Source organism: Mustela erminea, chromosome 15 (assembly GCF_009829155.1).
Source record: "Mustela erminea isolate mMusErm1 chromosome 15, mMusErm1.Pri, whole genome shotgun sequence".
Classification (NCBI taxonomy): domain Eukaryota; kingdom Metazoa; phylum Chordata; class Mammalia; order Carnivora; family Mustelidae; genus Mustela; species Mustela erminea.
Window position 1 is genome coordinate 20,232,045 of NC_045628.1, and position 21,188 is coordinate 20,253,232.

Consider the following 21,188-nt stretch of genomic DNA (forward strand, 5'->3'; position numbering starts at 1 on the left):
TAGAAAAAATTATTATTATATCACAGATAGGAAAGGAAGTGCAGACATGAAACTAAAACATAAATCTATTTTTTCTTTTTTTTTTTAAAGCAACTTTAAGAAGTCATTTGCAAAATTCAGACAAGATAGAAATAGGGGTAGCAAATGGAATTAGGAAGATTTCTCTCTCCTAAAAAGTGGAACAAAATATCAAAAAATGAAGAATATAAAAATAAAAATCAGAAGACTAAAGGATTTATTCATAAAATTCCCAAAACCAAAATGGAAGCTGCGAGGCTACCAAATGGTCTGACAGCTAATTTAATAATATGTTCCTCAGATGAAACCATAAGTTTCAAAACTAAAATGCCACAAGTTCCCAGCATACTGAACGAAAACTGACATACACTGAAGTGCATTGTCATGGGGGCACTGCCCAGATCAGCCCTCCCTTCAAGTCTGTATTGTATAGTCTCTCAATGGCTAGCTGACAGCTTATAGAATTCTAATTTTTGGCATTGCCCTTAGCAGTAGGAAGAGCCACCTTACCAAAGTAAGTCACCTTATCTCCTTATTCCTCCCACCTTACTCTATAAGCTAGAGGCAGCTTGCATTCAATCATGATCAGTATAAGCCTTATTTCTTTTCCCAACAGGTTTTGAACAAGAAAGCATTCTTCAGTAAATTTCTGTATGCAGATCTTCCTCCCAGAGCTCACTTCCTGGACAATTCAACCTGTGACAATTCAAACCTGTGACATCTGATCTTAGCAACAAATGCTAGAGGATGCTGATATCTCTATCAGGCCAAATATGTGACTTCAACAATTAAAAAAAAAAATCAAATTTCTTAACACAAGAAACTTGAAAATAATCCAAACAAAAATGCACCCCATGATCCCTAACTGAAAATGACTTTCATGCTAGAAATTTTCAGCTATCAAATTTTCACTATCAACCTAGTGTAAGAATAAAAATATTTTTGAGTCAATATTCGAAAAACAACCCTCTCTATGTTTCTAATAGGAATTATTCGTGTATGTCCACATTTACATATGAGTACAAAATAAGGAAGATAGAAAATGAAGATAGCAAAAAACCTACTATAGAAGAATAGAAAATGACTTCTTGTATTCAGCGGTTTCCCCCTGAGGGCAATTGCTGAATTTTGAGCTGTATATAGTTGGAGAGTATGACATCAAGCAGGAAAATCAAAAACAAAAACAAAGGCAACCAAACAAACAAAAAAACTTAATAACTAAGTAGCTTTCAGAAATGCTTTTCATATGAGAATGAAAAAGACAAGACTCAAAGTGGGAGAAAATATTTGTAGATCAAAATGTAACAGAGAGGGACGCCTGGGTGGCTCAGTTGGTTGGACGACTGCCTTCGGCTCAGGTCATGATCCCGGAGTCCTGGGATCGAGTCCCACATCGGGCTCCCAGCTGCATGGGGAGTCTGCTTCTCCCTCTGACCTTCTCCTCGCTCATGCTCTCTCTCACTGTCTCTCTCTCTCTCTCAAATAAATAAATAAAATCTTAAAAAAAAAAAAAAGTAACAGAGACACAGAGACAGGTATCCACACCATATATATTTCACTGTCTATATCTATATATATATTTATAATCTGTATCTATAATCTATATATATTTATAATTTATATATATAGTTATACATATCTATATCTATAAATATATTTATAACCATATGTCATTAGGGAAATGTAAATTAAAGCGATAATGAGATACCACTATGTACCTATTATAATGGCCAAAACCAGAACACTGACAACAGCAAATACTGGTGAGAATGTGGAGTAAGAGGATTTCTCATTCATTGTTGGTAAAACACGCTCTGACCACCAAGATCCAGTGATCATACTCCTTTGGTATCTACCCAAAGGGGCTGGAGAATTTATGTCCATACAAACCTGCACACAGGTGTTTAAACAGCTTTATTCATAATTGCCAACACTTGGAAGCAATCAAGATACCCTTCAGTATGTAAATGGATAAACCATAGTTCATTCAGACAATGGAGTATTATTCAGTGCTACAAAGAATTGAGCTACTAAGCCATGAAAAATCATAGAGGAAACTTCCTATTATTCATATTGCATTACAATCTTAGTACCCAGTGAAATAAATCAATCTAAAAGGTTTATATGCAGTATGATTTCCATTCTATGACATTCTGGAACAGACAAAACGATGGAGATGGTAATAACAGTATCGATGCTTGCCAGAGGTTGGAGTTGAGGAGAGGGATGGCTAGACAGTGCACAGAGGATTTTTAGGGCAGTGAAAATATTCAGTGTGATATTATGATGATGGATACATGTCACACATTTGTTCAAACCCATAGAATGTACAACACCAGAAGCAAACCAGAAGGCAAACTGTGGACTGTGGGTAATAATGATGTATCAACGTAAGTTCATCAGTTGTAACAAATGCACCACTCTGGTGATGGGTGTCGATAATGCGGAAGCTATTTATGTGTGGGGGAAGGGAGTATTTGGGAAATCATTGTACCTTACTTCACATTATGGTATAAATCAGAAAGTAATTTAAAAAAATGTATTTTTTTAAAGTTTTCATCATGATTAGACATAGGGGATATGCCAATAAAAATCACAAAATATTACTACACCTATTAAAATGGCTATAATCAAAATACTGACCATAATAGTTCATGGTGAGGACATGGCACAATTCAGTTTCTCACATATTTCTTGCATATAGTTGGGTAGAAAAAATCCAACCATGTACTCTTTATAAGACATAGCCCCTAAGAATAGGAAAATCGAAAAGCTTAAAATAAACATGGAAAATTATACATAATTAAACACTAATGAGAAGAAAGCTGGTGTATCTTTTTAAATATCACATGTAGCAGATAACATAAATAGAAATAAGTAATGAAATTTCATAAGTATAAAACGGTAATTCACCTAGAAGGTATAATTTGCATGCTACTCATAACTTCAACACATATGAATAAAGTTTAACAAAAATAAAAGTAGAAATATATACACTTAGAATGATGTGGGTGAAATTTAAGCATCTCTGTCAGTCTCTAATTGGTTAAACCAGCAAAAAGATCAATAAAAAAATCAGATCTGTGTGATACAACTGACAAATTTGCCTGAACTAACACACATTCAGCATTACACTGAATGAAAAAAACAACCACACATACATTGTTTCCAATTTTACTTAGACCATTTACAGAAGTAACCACAACATAGGATGGAAAACAAGTCTCAGCAAATCATCAAGTGTGATAACCAACTAGAGACTATGGTCTGTTCACAGTAGAATTGAGCTGGCTGTCATTAACAGAGAAATAAAACACAAACTCATAATGTTTACAATGAAACATACTTCAAAGCAATCCAGGGGACAGAAAAGAACCCACATTGAGGAATAGAAAATATTTTGAACTGAATAAGAAAAATACAGTGTTTAATAATTTATTATTTGTGATGAAAAGGAAGTTAATAGCCTTGAATGCCTGTGACAGAAAAGAAGAAAGACAAAAAAAAAAAAAAAAGTTATGTTTACACATCTTAAGATGTTGCAAAAATTTAATAGAAAAAAAAAGAGTCTTGGGGCGCCTGGGTGGCTCAGTGGGTTAAAGCCTCTGCCTTCAGCTCCGGTCGTGATCTCAGAGTCCTGGGATCGAGCCCCACATCGGGGGGTCTCTGCTCAGCAGGGACCCTGCTTCCCTCTCTCTCTGCCTGCCTCTCTGCCTACTTGTGATCTCTCACTGTCAAATAGATAAAATCTTTAAAAAAAAAAAAAAAAAGTAAAGAAAAGAAAAAAAAGGAGTCCTGGGAAAATAAAGACAGAAATATGTTCACAGTATTTCTTACTATTTATTACTTCTTACTACTCCTTACTACTCCTTATCACCATTAACAAGAACAAAACCAAATGTTCATCAAGGATATAAAATAAATTTTGGTTTATTCTTGCACTGAATTGTGGAGAGAAATGAGAATTAACAACCTACTGCAATACAGAGCTAGTAGATGAATCACACAAACAAAATGGTGATTCAAACACAAAAATCTCCTCAAATTGCTCTAATTGTTCCATTTGTGTATGTTCTATGTTCAACTTGGATAATATTTTACATAGCCAAAACTACCATACGGTAAGCAAAGCCAATGTATTAATGAGCTTTTCAGGCGTTAACAACGGGGAAGCTGGGTTTCCACTTGGTTGGAAATGTTATTATTCCTGATCTGTGTTTATACAGAATATGCATGAAGTTATGCAATTAGAGTTTATTTGCGCACTCTTTTGTATATCTTGTACTTCAATCAAACCACTGTTCATGTTTTAGAATTCAATCAAAATGCTTAACGGCAAAAATAAATCAATGCTGGTCACTATTGTTATGGATAAATACTTGTTGCTTTGAGGTACACTTCGGAGTCTCCCCAAAGTGGATTTTGCAGATGTCAGACACAGGCAGGTTTCAAAGCACTGCAACAAAATGAATACAACAACAGAGTGAGTCAAATGAATTTTTGTTTTTCCAGTGCATATAAAAGTTATGTTTGCACTCTACTGTACTCAGTTATTAAGTGTGAAGCATCTTTGGGTCTAAAAAAGATACATACCTTCATTACGGATGCTTTATTGCTCAAAATGCTAACGATCACCTCGGCTTCGAGGAAGTCATAATCACTGATCACAGATCACCATAACAAATACAATATTAATAAAAAGTATAAAATAATGCAAGAATAATTAAAATGTGACACAGAAACGCAAAGTGAGCATATGCTCTTGGGAAAATGGTGTTGATAGACCTGCATGATACAGGGTTGCCACCAACCTCCAGTGCATAAAAAACGTGGTATCCCTGAAGCCCAATAAAGTGAAGCGTGGAAGAATGGGGAAGCCTGCACTGTGTTTTGAGGTAGACAATGTCACACAGATCTTCCAAAATCTGAGAGAAATTTCTCTAGCTCTTTTTTGATAATATGATAAAAAACAAAAGAAAAAAAAAAAACCGGAGAGACTTATTTGTGTTATGCAGGCTACTCATGTACTGTACAAAACATGATGACAGTGTATATTAATGAGTTACTTCGGAACCAAATTACAGATTATACCTATAATGTCTGTTTCCATTTAGATCCAAAACTACCAGTTACATTGATGAGAACTCGTAATGTGGAAAAGATACATTTTCTAAGATTCAGATTGCTTTTCTCCAGGAGAAGAATCAGCCTTGTTTTGAGGGTAGGAAACCATTTAACGATTCTCAAACACTCCATGCCCCCCAAAAAGTATAACCTATTTTTCTATACAGGAGTAAACACCCTTTCAAGGGCCACACGACAGGCTACGCCTGCATTGCCTTCGCTTTTTACAGCCTTGCCAGGAGGGTAAGTGGAACGCGCTGTTTGCACTAGTCTATCCTCTCACAGGGTGGGGTGGTTTCCGGTTGATGTGTTTGATTGCTTTTCTGTATACAATTCAAACCCTGGAATTTTGTGGCTTTTAAACAGCAACCTAAGGTAGATTATGTCTTCCCCAGGAAGACTGCCAATTTTAGTCTTTTTGAGAGGATAAGAGATAAGAGATAAGGGTGAGAACCAGGGGGAATCATCAAAGGAATGTAAAGAGGAGAGGGCACAGAAAGAAGAGTGGAAACTGGAGATCAGAGGCAAAATACTCTTAATATGCATTGGCTGTTTCCAGAGTGGGTAAGTATGTTTTCAGCTCCAAATCCTGTTCTGAATCAAATACTCTTCCTAGAGCTCTGTTTCCTGCTGATGATACTCTTGTTTCACACTCCTGTTCCTGCTGAGTGAGTTTTGCATTTTTATAAGGTCTGATTATAAAATGAGTGACCTTAAATCCATTGCTACCAAGGGATTTCTGCTAATGGGTTTAGTCTAAATTATCATAGGAGTAAGATAAATATGCCCACTCAGCCATGTGTTTATACCTTTCTCTATTTCATTTTACATCTTATTGATAAAATTGAATTAAATTGTCAAGATTCACAGTAAATGATCTGGTATTCAGGAGTCTCCTAAATGTTAGTCCTAAATGTTAATACCCCAAATTTCAGAGGCATACTATTTTCTGACCAAGTGACAACAGGTTTAAAAACATGAAGCATTTCAGAAAATGCGGCATTATTTTTCCCTAAAGTGTTCAGATAAATTAACTTAATGCTTTGTATCGTTGACATGTCTTCTTAAATCTGCTTCTCATTTCTACAGAGGGTGTCACATATCAAGGTGATATAATCATTGAGATGCTAACTGTACAATAATTCAGAGTCTGAGGAAAACACTTGAAGTAGTAAAGCGTGCACCATGAATTAGGCGAGGTTTAAGGTTTCAGATAGTGTTTTGAACAGTACACACATATACCAATTTTTTTTCACGGACGGCTAATGGTAACACTATTCTTTCCTTTGCTTGTTTTTAATAGTATATTGCTTTTTGCAGATATTTCTTTCAGTTTAATGATGGAGAAACACCAAAGTCCTACTAGATTATTACCAAGACAACCCTTATGAAAAATGGGCAGAATATCCCAAGGCCATCATCCTTTCCTCGTGTCTTAGTAGGTAAAATCTCATATTGCACACTACAAACTGAATGGTCTTCCTAGCTGTCTAAAATTAAAATCTTAAAATTATTAATTTTATACAATCTATATTTTATTCTCATTTTCAGTCACCTTCAACAAAACCGCTTCTATCTCATTGCAGAATATTTCCCAGGTTCCCATTCCTTCATGCTCTTGAACATGATACAACTTGAGTTTAATTTTTTTATTTTTTATTAACCTGGTGAATTCCCCTGAACATGCCTAAAGACTTGGGTCAAGCGTATTCTGTCATATAAACAAAGCTCTGACATTTTTATATAACATTTATATTTGCTGAAACCATTGCATTGTTTTCATGTGTTTCCAGTCTTTCATTTCTTCTGCTCCCTGTACTGCAAACTTCATCATAAATATAAATCATGCATGCCTGTGAGTAACCACTTCTCAGATGCCTTTATTATTCCACTGGCACATTTACCTGATCTTATACCGATACCAAATCTTTATGACAAGTACTTTTATCTAGTAGAATAAAGTTTCCAACTTTTTGTTCTTCATGATTTCTGTAGCTCTTCTAGGGTGGCCTTTTGCATTTCTATATATGTTTCATTCATTCATTCATTCATTCATTCATAAAAAAATTCATGTTTGATGCAAGGGTTACATAAAAAATAAGGTTTTTTTTAAAGGTTCTTTAAAGCAGTGATTGCCAAATATTAGTAGATATTACAATTAGCTGGAGCGTTTTTGAAAGGCAGGCTCTTGAGAATTTTTCAGTGATTCTCATTTCTGATTTACTGATGAAGAACTTTTTGAGGAGGAATTTTATTTTTCTTCTTCAGTTAAAATCATTAAAAAGTATTTTAGGTGACGTAATGTGGTAATGGGTTTTATTTTTTTAATTATTTAAATTCAATTAATTAACATATAGTGCATTACTATCAGAGGTATCAGAGGTAGATTTCTGTCATTCATCAGTTGTATAAAACACCCAGTGCTCTATATGTGTTTTAGAAATAGTGTTTCAATTGTCCTATCCTATATATTCAGATTTTCTTTGGGGTTACATTGAAACTCTACATTAAGTTGAAGTCAACTGATGTCTTTGCAGTATTGCACCTTTCAAATCTTTAATGTAGAAAATCTGCCCTTTATTTGGATATTCTGTTATTCCTACTGAAAATTCTACTTATGAATTGAATTTTTTTCTGTTTCTAGCAATTTTCTTTCTTGAAAGTCTCATGTTAAGATAGCTACATCAACTTTTATTTTGTGTGGGTATGGTACAACTTTTCAATCATTTTTCAGTAAAATTTTCAATATTCTTATGTTTAAAATCTGGTTGTTGTTTTTTTTTGTTTGTTTGTTTGTTTGTTCTTTTTTTTTTTTAATAACCAGAAGGTTTTTTAATGTGGTATGAAAATTTTATCTTTCAACTGAGTCCTTAGCACTTATGCTTGATTTGTGCCTTTCATATATTTACATTTAAACCTACCATTTTGGTATTTTATCTCTATTATTCCTTTCTGCTTTATATACCCTTTTTTCTTTTGATTATTTTGTTATTCCATCTTAGCTAGTTTCTTTGATTAGTGGTTATTTAGTGAATACCATGCATTTACTTTATTTACTGAAATACAATATAAATTAGTAATTTTAATCTTCTCTACCATTTCAAAAATATTAGAACATTTTTACTTAGTCACCTTTCTTCAACTGAAGTACTACACTTTTTTTTATTGTGATAAAAAACATAATTAAACTTACCATTATAACCCTTTTTAAGTGTAGAGTTTTATAGTGATCATACTGGTGTGTGCTATAGATGTCTAAAACATTTTTATCCTATACCACTGAAACCCTATACACAAAAAATAGCAACTTCCCACCCTCCTCCTCCCAGTGCTTGGCAACTATTTTACTACTTTCTGTTTCTGTGATTTTGATTATGTTAGATGCTTCATATAAGTGTAATCGTGTGGTATATTTCTTTTTATGGCTGGATTATTTCACATTGCTTGCTCTTTGGGTATACATATATATCCAGAAGTGAGACCACTGAATAATAAGGTAATTCTATTTTTAATTTTTTTTTTTTTTTTTTACTCTTTTCCATAGTGCTGGTACTATTTGACATTCCCACCAAAAGCACGCAGTGCTCCTTCTTCCTTGAATCCTCATCAACACTATATTTTCTGTCCTTTTGATAGTGGTCATTCTGAGGCTATGAGGTGATCTCATTGGTCTTCATTTTTATTTTCTTATGATTAGTGATGTTAAGTACTTTTGTGTGGGCACATGGGCTATTTGCATATCCTTGGAAAAATGTTCATTCAAGTCATTTGCCCATCTTCTAATTGCATTATTTGCAACTACTGTTGTTGAATTGCAGAAATTCCTTTTATATGCTGGATATTAACCCCTTATCAGATATGTGATATGCAATTGTATTCTCCCATTTCATAGATTGCTTTTTCACTCAGCTGACTGTTTCCTTTGATACACAGAATTTTTAAGTTTGACAGAGTCCCATTTGCCTGTTTTTGCTTTGGGTGTCTATGATTTTGGTATCCTACCCGAGAAGTCATTGCCACATCTAATGCCCTGCAGCTTTTCTCTTCTGTTTTCTTTAATGAATTTAATAATTTTAGTCTTACATTGAATTATTTAATCCATATTTAATTAATTTTGGCACATGGTGTAAAGAAGCATGCCAGCTTCATTCTTTCACATGTGAATGTGCGGTTTTCTCAATATTATTTTCTTGAAGACTCTATTTGTTTCCCTTTGTAGTAGTCTGAACAACCTTGCCAGAAATCATTTTGCCATAAATGGATGTATTTGTGGGCTCTCTACTCTGTTCCGCTGGTATGTTTCTGTATCTTTATGCCAGTACCAATGCACTACTTTTGACATATTTTTCTACGTTTTATATCCACAATATGTTGTTGTTTTAATTATGTTGGTTTTCATTGTCGTTTTATGTAACCAATATTTATTAAGATGTACCCTCATATGCTTTTTCTTGCTGTTCATGTCTTCCTCTCATATCTAGGATTCTATCTGATTTATTTCTCTTGTACCTAAAAAACTTGTTTGTTATTTCCTTTAACATCAGTCTGCTAGGACACCTGGGTGACTCAGGTGTTAAGCATCTGCCTTTGGCTCAGTTCATGATCCCAAGGTCCTGAGATCAAGTCCTACATTAGGATCCCTGCTAGGTGGGGAAGTCTGTTTTTCCCTCTCCCAATCTCCTGCTTGTGTTCCTGTCCTCATTGTCTCTCTCTCCATCAAATAAATAAACACAATTAAAAAAAAAATCTGCTAAAGAAAAATTAACTTTTTATTTGTTTGAAAATACCATCTTTTTAAGCATATTTTCTCAATATTTCAATTCCATATTAACAATTATTTCTTTCAGCATTCTGAATTTTTTATTAATTCATCTGGGTTCCATTATTTCTGCTTAGAAATCAGATGTCAGCCTTATCATTGGTCCTGGTTATACCATTTTTTACCATTTTTTTTCTTATACAATATGTGATTTATATTTGCCAATCTTAATAATTTGCTTTCTCTTTTTCTTCTCCTGTGGCTCAAATGATATGCCAAGATGTAGTCTTTTATTCCCCTTTTATTAGTCATCTGCTTGAGATTTATAGTAAATTCTGACTGTGTAGCTTGAAAATTTCAACTACCCTTTTATATATATATATATGTATTATTTCTTTTCCACTCTCTCGCAACTTCCATTATGATAATATAATTGCAGATATGTTAGCATTAATTGTGACGGCTCTCCTTTTGCATGTAGAAACTTCACTGCAGATACTTTCTTCTAACCTGTCTTCCAGTTCACTTATTACTGATTAAGTTGTATTTAATCTGTTGTTCTACATGTCTTTTCTTTTCTATGTGCTTATTGTATTTTTCATTTGCAAAATTGTATGATTATTGTAATATGCAGTTATTGTTCCAAAAAAATCCCTGACCATTTCTTGAACCTAACAGTTAGAAATAAAATTATTATTTTTTTAAAGATTTTATTTATTTATTTGACAGAGAGAGACAGCAAGAAAGGGAACATAAGCAGGGGGAATGGGAAAGGGAGAAGCAGGCTTCCTGCTGAGCAGGGATCCCGATGCAGGGCTCAATCCCAGGACCCTGGGATCATGACCTGAGTGGGAGGCAGATGTATAACATCTGAGCCACCTAGGTGCCCTAGAAATAAAATTATTTTAGAATTCGCGTCTAATGATTGTATTATTTGCTCTTCCACTTGTATCTTTTGTCTGATTTTTGCTTTTTAAAAAATTATATATTTTCATCACACAATTCTGCTTATTTTTAACAATGGCCAGATATGCGACATGATATATCAGGGAGATACTTGAGAGTTTGAGTCACTTCCCTCCAGCAATGGTTCACTTTTTTTCTGGACGGAGAGCTGTGCTAGAGTTGGTTCACTTTAAATCAATCAATGACTGAGTGAATTTAAGCGGGGCTTCATCTTTTGCTGAATTGGAGTATTTATTTACAATGCATCTTGCTACCAGGCTGTGCTCCTTTGAGGTCTCAACTAAAATCATGAGCACTTGCCAGTTCCTCCTTTTTCTGGCACCCTGTAACCTTTTTTTTTTCTCTTTTCTTAATCTCCCCAGCCCATGAGGCTGCTTAAAGCAAATTCAACCTCTCCAAAAACAATTTTGAAATATATAGTACTATGGAGGGTAGAAAATACAACTTCCGAACTCCTCACTCTTGGTATAACTTTACTCCTGGATCTGAGCCATTCAAATTCTTTCAACCTTGGGATCCTTCCAATATCATTTCAAAAAGTGCGCCGTGCACACACACACACACCCACACACACACACACACACCCCTCGTTCAGCTTAGCCTATTGTCCTCAGTGAGAGAGTTTGTAAAACACAAAGTCCAACATTGCCAGAAGTGAAATTTCATTAAAGGTCTTAAGATGGTACTCTACTGTTTCCTTGTTAACTTTCACTGAGGATCAGTGGGGTTGGTTTGTTTGTCTGTTTGTCTGTTTATTTGTTTTAACTAACTTACATTTTACTTACTGTATTGTTAGCCAATCTTCAATGAAGACTCTTTTCAGGGAGAATATTTAATGTGGCATGGTTTTGAAGATTCAGAGTGTTTTTTTTCCTGCCGGGCTTTCCAAGTGTTTAATCAATTTCAACTAGATTTTTATGTTTATTTATGGCTTGTGGATTCCCAACCACTCTGAACAGTTGAAATAGTTAATAGTTAAATGAAGCTTTGCCTTAAGGTTTGATTTCTCTCAGAAGGCTTTACCCATCAAAAGCACAAAATGGAGACTGTGCTCCTGTGCCCTTTTTCTGAGATGGTGACAGTTCTATAAACCTTCTAAACTGAGGATAGAGATCTTCGAGTTCCTCGGTTCTCTCAAGGGTGTAAGTTTCTACTACCCATTGAAACTGTAATATATTGTAATAGAGCAGTATTGGGAGATGTACTATGAGTTCATATAACCTGAACTTGATTAGACTTAATAGTTTTGGCTTTGACGGGCTGTTCCTTGATCCATGGCAGCTGTCCAGACTCCACCACCTGTGAAATTAAAACTTAGAGAACTCTTGCATCAGGAGGCTATTTTGTAATTCTATGCAATGAGCCACTACTGCTATAATAACAAGAAAAAAAATTTAAAACGATCTTTTAAAATGTTAATTATGGTACTAAAATGCGACATCTTGGGAGGAGGAGCTATTATCTATGGAAACCTTTTCTTTTTCTCTTTGAATGTAACGTTAAGTCTCTTGTTTTTTGCTTATTTTTAAATGTTCAGTCTTGTCACTTCTCAATATTTGGCAGAAACATTTAGACATTTCATAGTCTAATTCATATTTTCAATATTTGAAATGTCTTGATTTTTCTTTCCATTCATATTTATCTCCTAGTAATCCTATCCTGAATGAGATATGTGCTTGGTATGAGCAGAAGTGTGATGGCAGCCAATGTTTTCTCCAAACAGAACTCCAGGTTTAAAAAAGAGAAACAGGGGCACCTGGGTGGCGCAGTGGGTTAAGCCTCTGCCTTCAGCTCAGGTCAGGATCTCAGAGTCCTGGGATTGAGCCCAGCATCGGTAGCTTTCTGCTCAGCGGGGAGCCTGCTTCCCGCCCCCACCCCACTCTCACCGCCTGCCTCTCTGACTACTTGTGATCTCTGTCTGCCGAATAAATAAATAAAATCTTTAAAAAAAAAAGAGAGAGAGAGAGGGAGAGAAACAAACAGACAAAAAAGCAAAAGCAACCCCTAAGCAATATTGATGTGAATGCAGTGCCACTCGACTTTTATCTATGTGTTTTTCGACCCCAGTAAGATCTCAAGGTTTGCTTTGCTCAGAGGGGCTGGTACTGGTGCTTCTCAAGTTTCTTTTTCAGGGACCCAATGAAAAATAATATATTCTTTTTCCAGTGCACATACAAATAACCTCCCCTCCTCCTAGCCTTTGAAATACTGCAAACACAATACACATTGCTTTCTGCCGCTACCCTTCCTGCTCCTTGTGGGATGGGTTCTTTCCTCTGAATTAATATGCCTGTCCCTCAGTCCTAGATGAGGAACATGATCAAGGGGACGTGTCGCTGGAAGAGCAAACTTAATACTTTGCACGTGTTCAAAAGTTGTATGTTCCTGTTCTGTCAGGTCTGAGGTGAGCTTGGTCTCATTCCAAAAATATTCCCTTATCCCCAATAAAATCAGCTCCTCCTTGCTTCACTTTGCTTAACAGGCCGATAAATACATTTGTGAATTGAGGTCTTGACTAAGATTTAATTGACTAAGACCATGACTGCAAACATTAAAAAGCATTTCTTCCGGATGGAATATCCTTGAAATACATGCCGCATTTGCTTGTGCATTGAGGATATCACCACTAGAGGACCTTGTACACGAACTGTTCTCTTTCCACACAGGGACTGAAATTCTGAACTGTAATTATACTTCCACTTGTATTGCCCTGAATGAACTTGCCTCCTGTGTAAAGATACTTTTTTTCTGTGGGGCTTCTGGGTGGCTCAGTGGGTTAAGACCTCTGCCTTTGGCTCAGGTCATGATCCCAGGGTCCTGGGATTGAGCCCCACATGGGGCTCGCTGTTTGGTGGGGAGCCTGCTTATTTGTTCCTTTGTATTAAGCATGCAATATTAATTCTATGCGCTGAAAATAACACATATTTTCTGTGTTTATTTTAAATTTAACTGTTTTTCTTTCCTAGGCAACTGGAATGTGTTAGTTATACATAAGGATATAATCTATGTGGAAATAAATGAATATTCATTTAAAAAACTTTCAGTAGGGCTGACTTATGGCAATTTAAGATGTTCCGCCTCTCCCGTTCTTAGTTCTCTTTTCATTTGCATATCATGATATTACAGACCCCACAGATCCTGGATAGGCTTATTAAAATCTTGGAAGCCCAGATAATATTAGCAATTTATTCCAGGTAACCAGTTTCTCATACTTTGATGATTTCCATTGACCATAGACCGGTCAGTACATGTTGTACATTAATTCCTGTATGTAGAGATTGAATACCTACTTAGCAGAAATAAGCTTGCACTTGCTGAGAATAGTTGCTTCATTTACACGGTAGGGTTTGGTCTGTTTGGTGGAAGGTGCATCATTTAATTTCCCTGTAAAAAGTAACTTGTAAAACCCTGTTTATGGACGCCATCCACGTAAATTGTTGCAATGATATAGGGGTTGTATCCGGGAGAGCTTTCTGGCAATCTGCCTGAACTCAGAACCGTTACCCGAACACTATCTTCCAGACTGGTCTTCAGGTAAGATGACTCAATGATTCAATATTAATAATCCGACAATTCCATAAATTTGTATTTGATTTCTTGCTTCATGAGCCCAGCTGGTTGTTAGAAGTTGAAATAAGTCATCTTGTCTAAATAAACAGCAGTCCTGACAATCTGTTTTATGATATTTACCTTTGAATCCCACCATATTTTATAAATTGAAGAAGGTTGATTTACTCTGGGGTCGGGGGCGGGGGGATGAAGTGGAAGATCACTTGGTCCAGGAAAAGCATTTCTAATCAAAGTCTGACGGTAATGCTACCCACTAAACTTTGCAAAATGCTACGTTTATCTAGCTATTTATTACAGGATTGATAATGAATTAAATGTTGCTACTTAGCCACATAGCACCCAAGAAAATGGAGAGAAATGGACACTATATACATCGGAAAAAAAAAAAAATAGAACTCTGGGTGGAGATACTAGTTTGAAGAATGAGATGAGACATATTAAGGGAAGGACACTTAAATAAAAAGGAGCCACGACTTAAAAATTCTGAAAATTCCAAACTCTCCAGAAAAACAAAACAAAACAAACAAACAAACAAAAATGCTAAAATTAATGAATGGCTTCAGAGCAAAAATCCAATCCAGAATATTACCAGAAGAATGTGTCCTAAAGGGAAACTGAGTATGACTATAAAATCTTTTTAAAATTTTTCAGAATGCCGTCAGGTGGTATCTCAGAACAGTATTCCGCCACATAAAACAGGGTGCCTTTAAGGCCATCAAGGTTGTGTCTCACCATTCTCCTCAAAGCACCCCTTTGAGAAAGTTTAATCTGGGGGAGATTTGTGGATGTGGCTTTGGTGTGATGGAGTGGATCCCAAGAAGATTTTCAGAAAAGTCACAAAGTTCTTCAAAGTGCTTTATATGGCAGAAACAATCCCAGGTTGCACTGAGAAATAACTGTAGAATGAGGAGAAATCTTTGAACTCCCATGATTCTACATGCAGAAAGCTGGCCCCATCCTTTAAGGTGATAGGTACACATCAAGAGGGACTGTGCTCGATGTGCTAGAGTGACAGCACAGGAGGCATATTCACACTTGGATCTGAACCAGAAGGCAAGATTCTGAACTTTGAGCTAATGCTGTAATGAGAAGAGATTTTGAGGGACCTGAAGTAGAAGGGTGTATAGTTTGCATGTGGAAGGAATGTGGGTCACAGGGGACCAGGAAGAGTACAATGGTTAGATGGCTTCTCTTTCTCTCTCTTTTTTTAAAGATTTTATTTATTTATTTGACAGAGAGAGAGAGAGAGATCACAAGTAGGCAGAGAGGCAGGCAGAGAGAGAGGGAGAAACAGACTCCCCACTGAGCAGAGAGCCCCCGATGTGGGGCTCCATCACAGGACCCTGAGATCATGACCTGAACCCAAGGCAGAATTTTAACCCACTGAGCTATGCAGGCGCCCAGGTTAGGTGGCTTCTAACATGATCCCCGTGATCCTTGAGTCTTGGTGTTCCTGCCATTATCTCACCTCATCTTCTAGAAGGTGAACTGAGTTTTTTTGTTTCTATCCAAAAGATAAAGACAGAAATGATGGGTCTCACTCTCATGATTAGATCATCAAAGACTGTGGCTTTTGTCTTGGGCACTCTCTTGTTTTATCTTGAATTGCCAGTGTGTGTAGTACGTTCATTCCCATGGAGAGGCCAATGTGGTGAATGTCTGAGGACTGACAATAATCATTTTGGTAAGCTTGGCAATAAATCCCATCACCTTCCCCCAGTTAAATCTTTTGATGAGGCTGCACGCAACCCTGGGTGATAGCTTGAGTGCAGCCCCATGAGAGACACTGATCCAGAGGCAACCAGCTATGCCACATAGAAACTGTGAGAACACAAGTGTTTGCACACACACCCCACACACAGACACACACTTTGAGAGGCACATGCATTTGAAGAATAAACCCCGAGTCTGAGTTACAAATATTTGTAATTAATTGGATCCTCTCATCTTCATTTTTTTTTAACACTGTATACACTTCATATGTAACATAAAAATGATTAGTGAAGAACAAACAAAACAAGTGCAAAAAAAGACTCCATAGGGGTGCCTGGGTGGCACCATGGGCTAAGTAGCCAGGTCTCGGATTTGCCTTAGGAGGTGTTCTGATGGTTGTGAGATCGAGTCCCACCTTGGCTCCAGGTGAGCATGGAGTCTACTTGAGATTCTCTCTCTCTCTCTCTCTCTAAAACAAAGTAAATAAGTCATTGAAAAAAAAAAAAAAAGAAAAAGGCTCCACAGCTGTCCATAAGATAGTTCACAAACAGATTGAGATGGGTTGTATATATAAAGGACACACCACATTTTGAGGACTTAGTACCAAAATGCAAATGTTAACTATCTAGTTAGTAATTTCTTGTATTTATTTTAAGTTGAATCAATATTTTGCATATACTGAACCATGTAAAATGCAGTATGAGAATTACTTTTACATGTTTAATTTTGCTTTTGAAAAATGTGTTTAGCATAGTATTTATAATTAAAAATGTAGATTATATTATATTTCTATTGGATTACACTGGTCTAGATTATAAAGGTCCATGAGGTTTAAAAAATAGAGAATAAAAATGATGATTTAGAAGTAAAGTGTTGATCTTTATTCAGACCTGGTAAGAAAGAAAGGATTAAGACTCTGGCCAAGAGAGGCTGATACAGTATTCTGGGTACTAATTCATCCTGGCAATACGTAACACTCAGATTCTTGGGTCCCATTCTAACCCTATCAAATCCATTTATATAAACTCCTTCTTGTATTCAAATGATTTCATTGAGGAGCATGTTTTAATAATTACCAGTGTTCCAAATCCAATACTTTGGGAACTGTGGCTCTACTAGGTGGAGCTCTAATAGCTTAAAAAAAAAGATTTTGTTTATTACATGACTGAAAATATTTCTTAAATGTAACCAAACCGGGGGCGCCTGGGTGGCTCAATGGGTTATGCCTTTGCCTTCAGCTCGGGTCATGATCTCAGGGTCCTGGGATCGAGCCCCGCATCAGGCTCTCTGCTCAGCGGAGAGCCTGCTTCCTTCCTCTCTCTCTGCCTGCCTCTCTGTCTACTTGTGATCTCTGTCTGTCAAAAAAATAAATAAAATCTTTAAAAAAATAAAAAAAATTAAAAATTAAAAAAAGTAACCAAACCAAACAGGAAAAAAATAAATTTAGACTCCCTATTCTAATAATTCCACCCATGGTGCTCATCATTTAATAGATAAGTACACTGGATAAATTGTCAGTAAGATAAGATACATCTGTTCTTTTTTTTTTTTTTTTCACGTAACAGTCATGGCTACACTTTCTCAATTTTTGATTAATAACATCTGTTCTTATACTCTAAAATCATACAGTCAAGGGAACTAGGCCTACAGTGAACTATATTAATTCTGATTCCTAATTTGTAATGTAAGATATTTTCATTCATTTTTTTGTTGTTGTTTAAATCATATGAAATAATAGTGGTGAAAGTGATCTGGAAATATTGCTTCAAAAGGAAAAAAACATTGCTAAAATGAATAAAGCAAGGTCATTCATAATAGGGCTTAGTCATCAGTCTATTTATTGCTGCACCATAATTATCATTGTGTTGCTGTGTGCAGGTGTGCTGTGTGTGTTCTTGCATGAGAGATAAAAAGGTGTTGTCTTGGGTTGGGTGCTCCACAAGCAGGTCTTAAATAAGAATTTGTACTCGAGCTAGCTCTGAAGGAAGCAATTGAGTCAAGACTGATAAAGAAGTCAAGGAAACAGAGCAGAACAGGGGAAATAGCTGAGCAAAATTATGACTTGGCCAAGTCCCAACACAGGTACCTCCTGCTCCCTGTACTTGCCAACACAGCAGTTAAATAGCTCAAGGGCAGTCCTCAGAAGAGAGTCACAGATAGATAATTAGTAGCGAAGTACTTAGAAATCACAGGATGGGTACATAAAAAGAGTAAGAAAGATTGATTTGGATGTAGGCGGAAGGCTGATCTACCCACTTCACTCAGTAGATAACAGTGAAGTTCTTTTCCTTCACTTAAACTTGCATTTAACTATTCGCTCTTCATGCCTCTCTTCTTAGCAATGCAGCATCTTTCATTATTCAAATATAGATGAAAAAGATTTAAATACAAATATCCTTAAAGAAAGAAAAGAAATCCACTAATGTATTCATTCAAATGTGCCTTCAACCATATTCTTTTAGACTTTTTCTTTGCAGACATAAAAGATGGAGACAGAAAGAGAAGCATTAAAGGATTACCACATCCAAGAGTACTGATGTCTTCATAATTCTTCTAGAGTCTTCTTGGTTTGAATATCAAATGTAGATATGGAAGTATTTTATTTGTGTCGTTTATTGTCCTTGCTTTTTCATACAACAATAGACAATTAGCACACACCTGGTATTGAAATTCTTTGCTTACAAGAAATTTAAATGCAAACTTCTTTACAAGAAGTTTAAATGCAAACGTCAATGGTCATGTTATACATAAATAATATCAGTAATTATAGTAACTAAAAGGTAGATTATGTTCTTAAATTATCTTTGCAATCCAGAAGTTAAATTCAGTAAAATGTCTTCATTTATTGCTTTGTTTTTCAAAAAAGTATTTATAGTCTGTCAAACAAAGAACATCAGTAAATTTATTAATTGAGCAGAATTATAGGTTATGGACAAAGTCTAGAAAATGCAGTAAACCCATTTCTAAATAGTATTTTGGTTACACATTTAAATAATATATTCAGTATGTTTCTTCCCAACTTCTTGACACCTTTTCACTGGAAGGACTTCTTAAATATAAAATAATAGGCTCCATTGATATTATGAAAAAAATAAAATAATTATTTCATTGTCCTCGGAATTTGTGTACTTTGTGTGTTTGGATTTAGTAGAAATGAATTTGTGGTTTGGTAAGTGAAATCATTCAAATTGTAGAATTAGAGAAAAATCATAGAGAATGTTCTAATTAAACACATTTTGGTTGATATAAACTGAAACTCACTCAAGTTCGTTCAAATAAATGAAGAATCAGTGTATAGAAAAGCTAATTTCATGGACTTCAAAGTGCAACTCTCAGTGAGAAGAAAGTTAAAAAGGTAGAAACCGAGTGTCTACATGATCTCTCTTAATTTTCTCTTCACCAGTCTTGCATGTTGCTCAATATTATCTCTTGTTCTGTCTTTACATAATCAAGGTTTATCTCCACCAGTCACTACCTATCACCAGCAGCTTATGTGTCAATGTAAATATTGAAGAATAAGATACATTGTATTTTGACAACCCTGAATACCTGCCTTGAGATTCTGATTTGGTGCCCATCATTTACTGTATCAGGTGGGCTTGAGACAAAGATTTGGTTGTCTCACCCTAGTGATACTTGAATAATTTTTTTCCCTTCAATATATAGAATGTGAAAGATTGTCTTTTGTGTGTGATCATATAAAGCTACAGATCATACAAAGCTACATTTCTGAGCCGGAGAGAACTGAAAAACATGTCTAGTTATTGTATGCAAAGTAACATTGAGAGAGACAATTCTTTCTTTGGTAAAGGCCCAATTGCAATTCTCCCTAATGGGCTTTTTTATATTTCAATTTTTAAATAATTTGGGAAATAGAGAATGATAGTTTTTTTTTAAGTTATAATGCTTTTTTGTTTAAAAGAATGTATTGTAAGAATTCTAACTCCTTTTTTCACCTCTACATATCTCTTCAATTCCATCCAAGAGCTAACCCTGTTAACAGTTGAGTGAATATCTTTCCAGAGAGTTGTTTATGTTTATGCACGCACACACGCACACACACACACACCCCTATATACACACACTGTTTAATATCAGATTATACTCTATTTTATGAAATATGAAATGTACATAGTACTATATTATTCTTTTCATTGCTGCCGAGTAAGACATCACCTGGATATAAAATATTTTATTTAGCCTCTACTCTAGTTAGATATATTTTGTTTATTTTGCCACCTATTTATGGAAAAGAGACATGAAATGTTATATTTTTGCATACGTATTTATCCCCTAAAATGATTATTTTTTATGCTAGGTTCCTGGAATAGGAGAGCAGAATTATGGATAGTTCATACTTTTAATATTATTAGGTAAAGTCAATCTAAATGTACAGATTTGTGCCCCAACCAACAGTAAACACTGATTAGTGACAACTCTTTCATATTTTTACCAAAAGTAGAAATTAAAAATCTCATGTTTTACATTCATTATAGGAAAAAATGACATTTTTAAAAATTTATTTCCTTCCAGTAGAGAAGTTGATTATAATTTTAAGGAGTTTTTTTTTTTATTTTTAATCTTATAAACTTTACTAATGCCTGTGCCAGTTTTTCCACTCGATTATTTACCTTCTAGTTATTGATGTGGAGATGCTTTTGTCTCTTAAAAGTAGTGAGAAAACTCATGAGTCCATCATTTGTACTTTTAGTGTTATTTATGGTTATTTCTCTGTATAGTCAATTTAGGAATGATTTTCAGATATAATTAGTATAATTTTGATAATAACTGCACAGTTACTTATTATTTTGGTAGAAAGTTATTCTTGCATTTTTATTTTCTAGAATAATTTTCATAATTTAGTAATTATCAGTGCTTTTGAGGTTATATATAAAACCATTGAGTTTTGCTGTTATTTTAGTGTTCGATTTTTGGTAACCTTTATATTTTTTCTCCTGTTGAGTCACCTTCAGTACATTCAATTTTTTAATGCCTCCATTTCATCTAGAATTTCAAATTTTGAGGTCTAAAATTATAC

General features: G+C 35.2%; 1 long non-coding RNA gene across 1 annotated transcript in view; it reads right to left on the reverse strand.

Moving 5' to 3' along the window:
• Positions 1–4,303: 4,303 nt before the first annotated feature.
• Positions 4,304–21,188, reverse strand: part of LOC116574475 — a 28,504-nt gene continuing 11,619 nt past the window's right edge. Inside the window, exon 3 of the long non-coding RNA XR_004279334.1 lies at positions 4,304–4,474. This is a non-coding gene — a long non-coding RNA (uncharacterized LOC116574475). The remainder of the gene's footprint in view (positions 4,475–21,188) is intronic.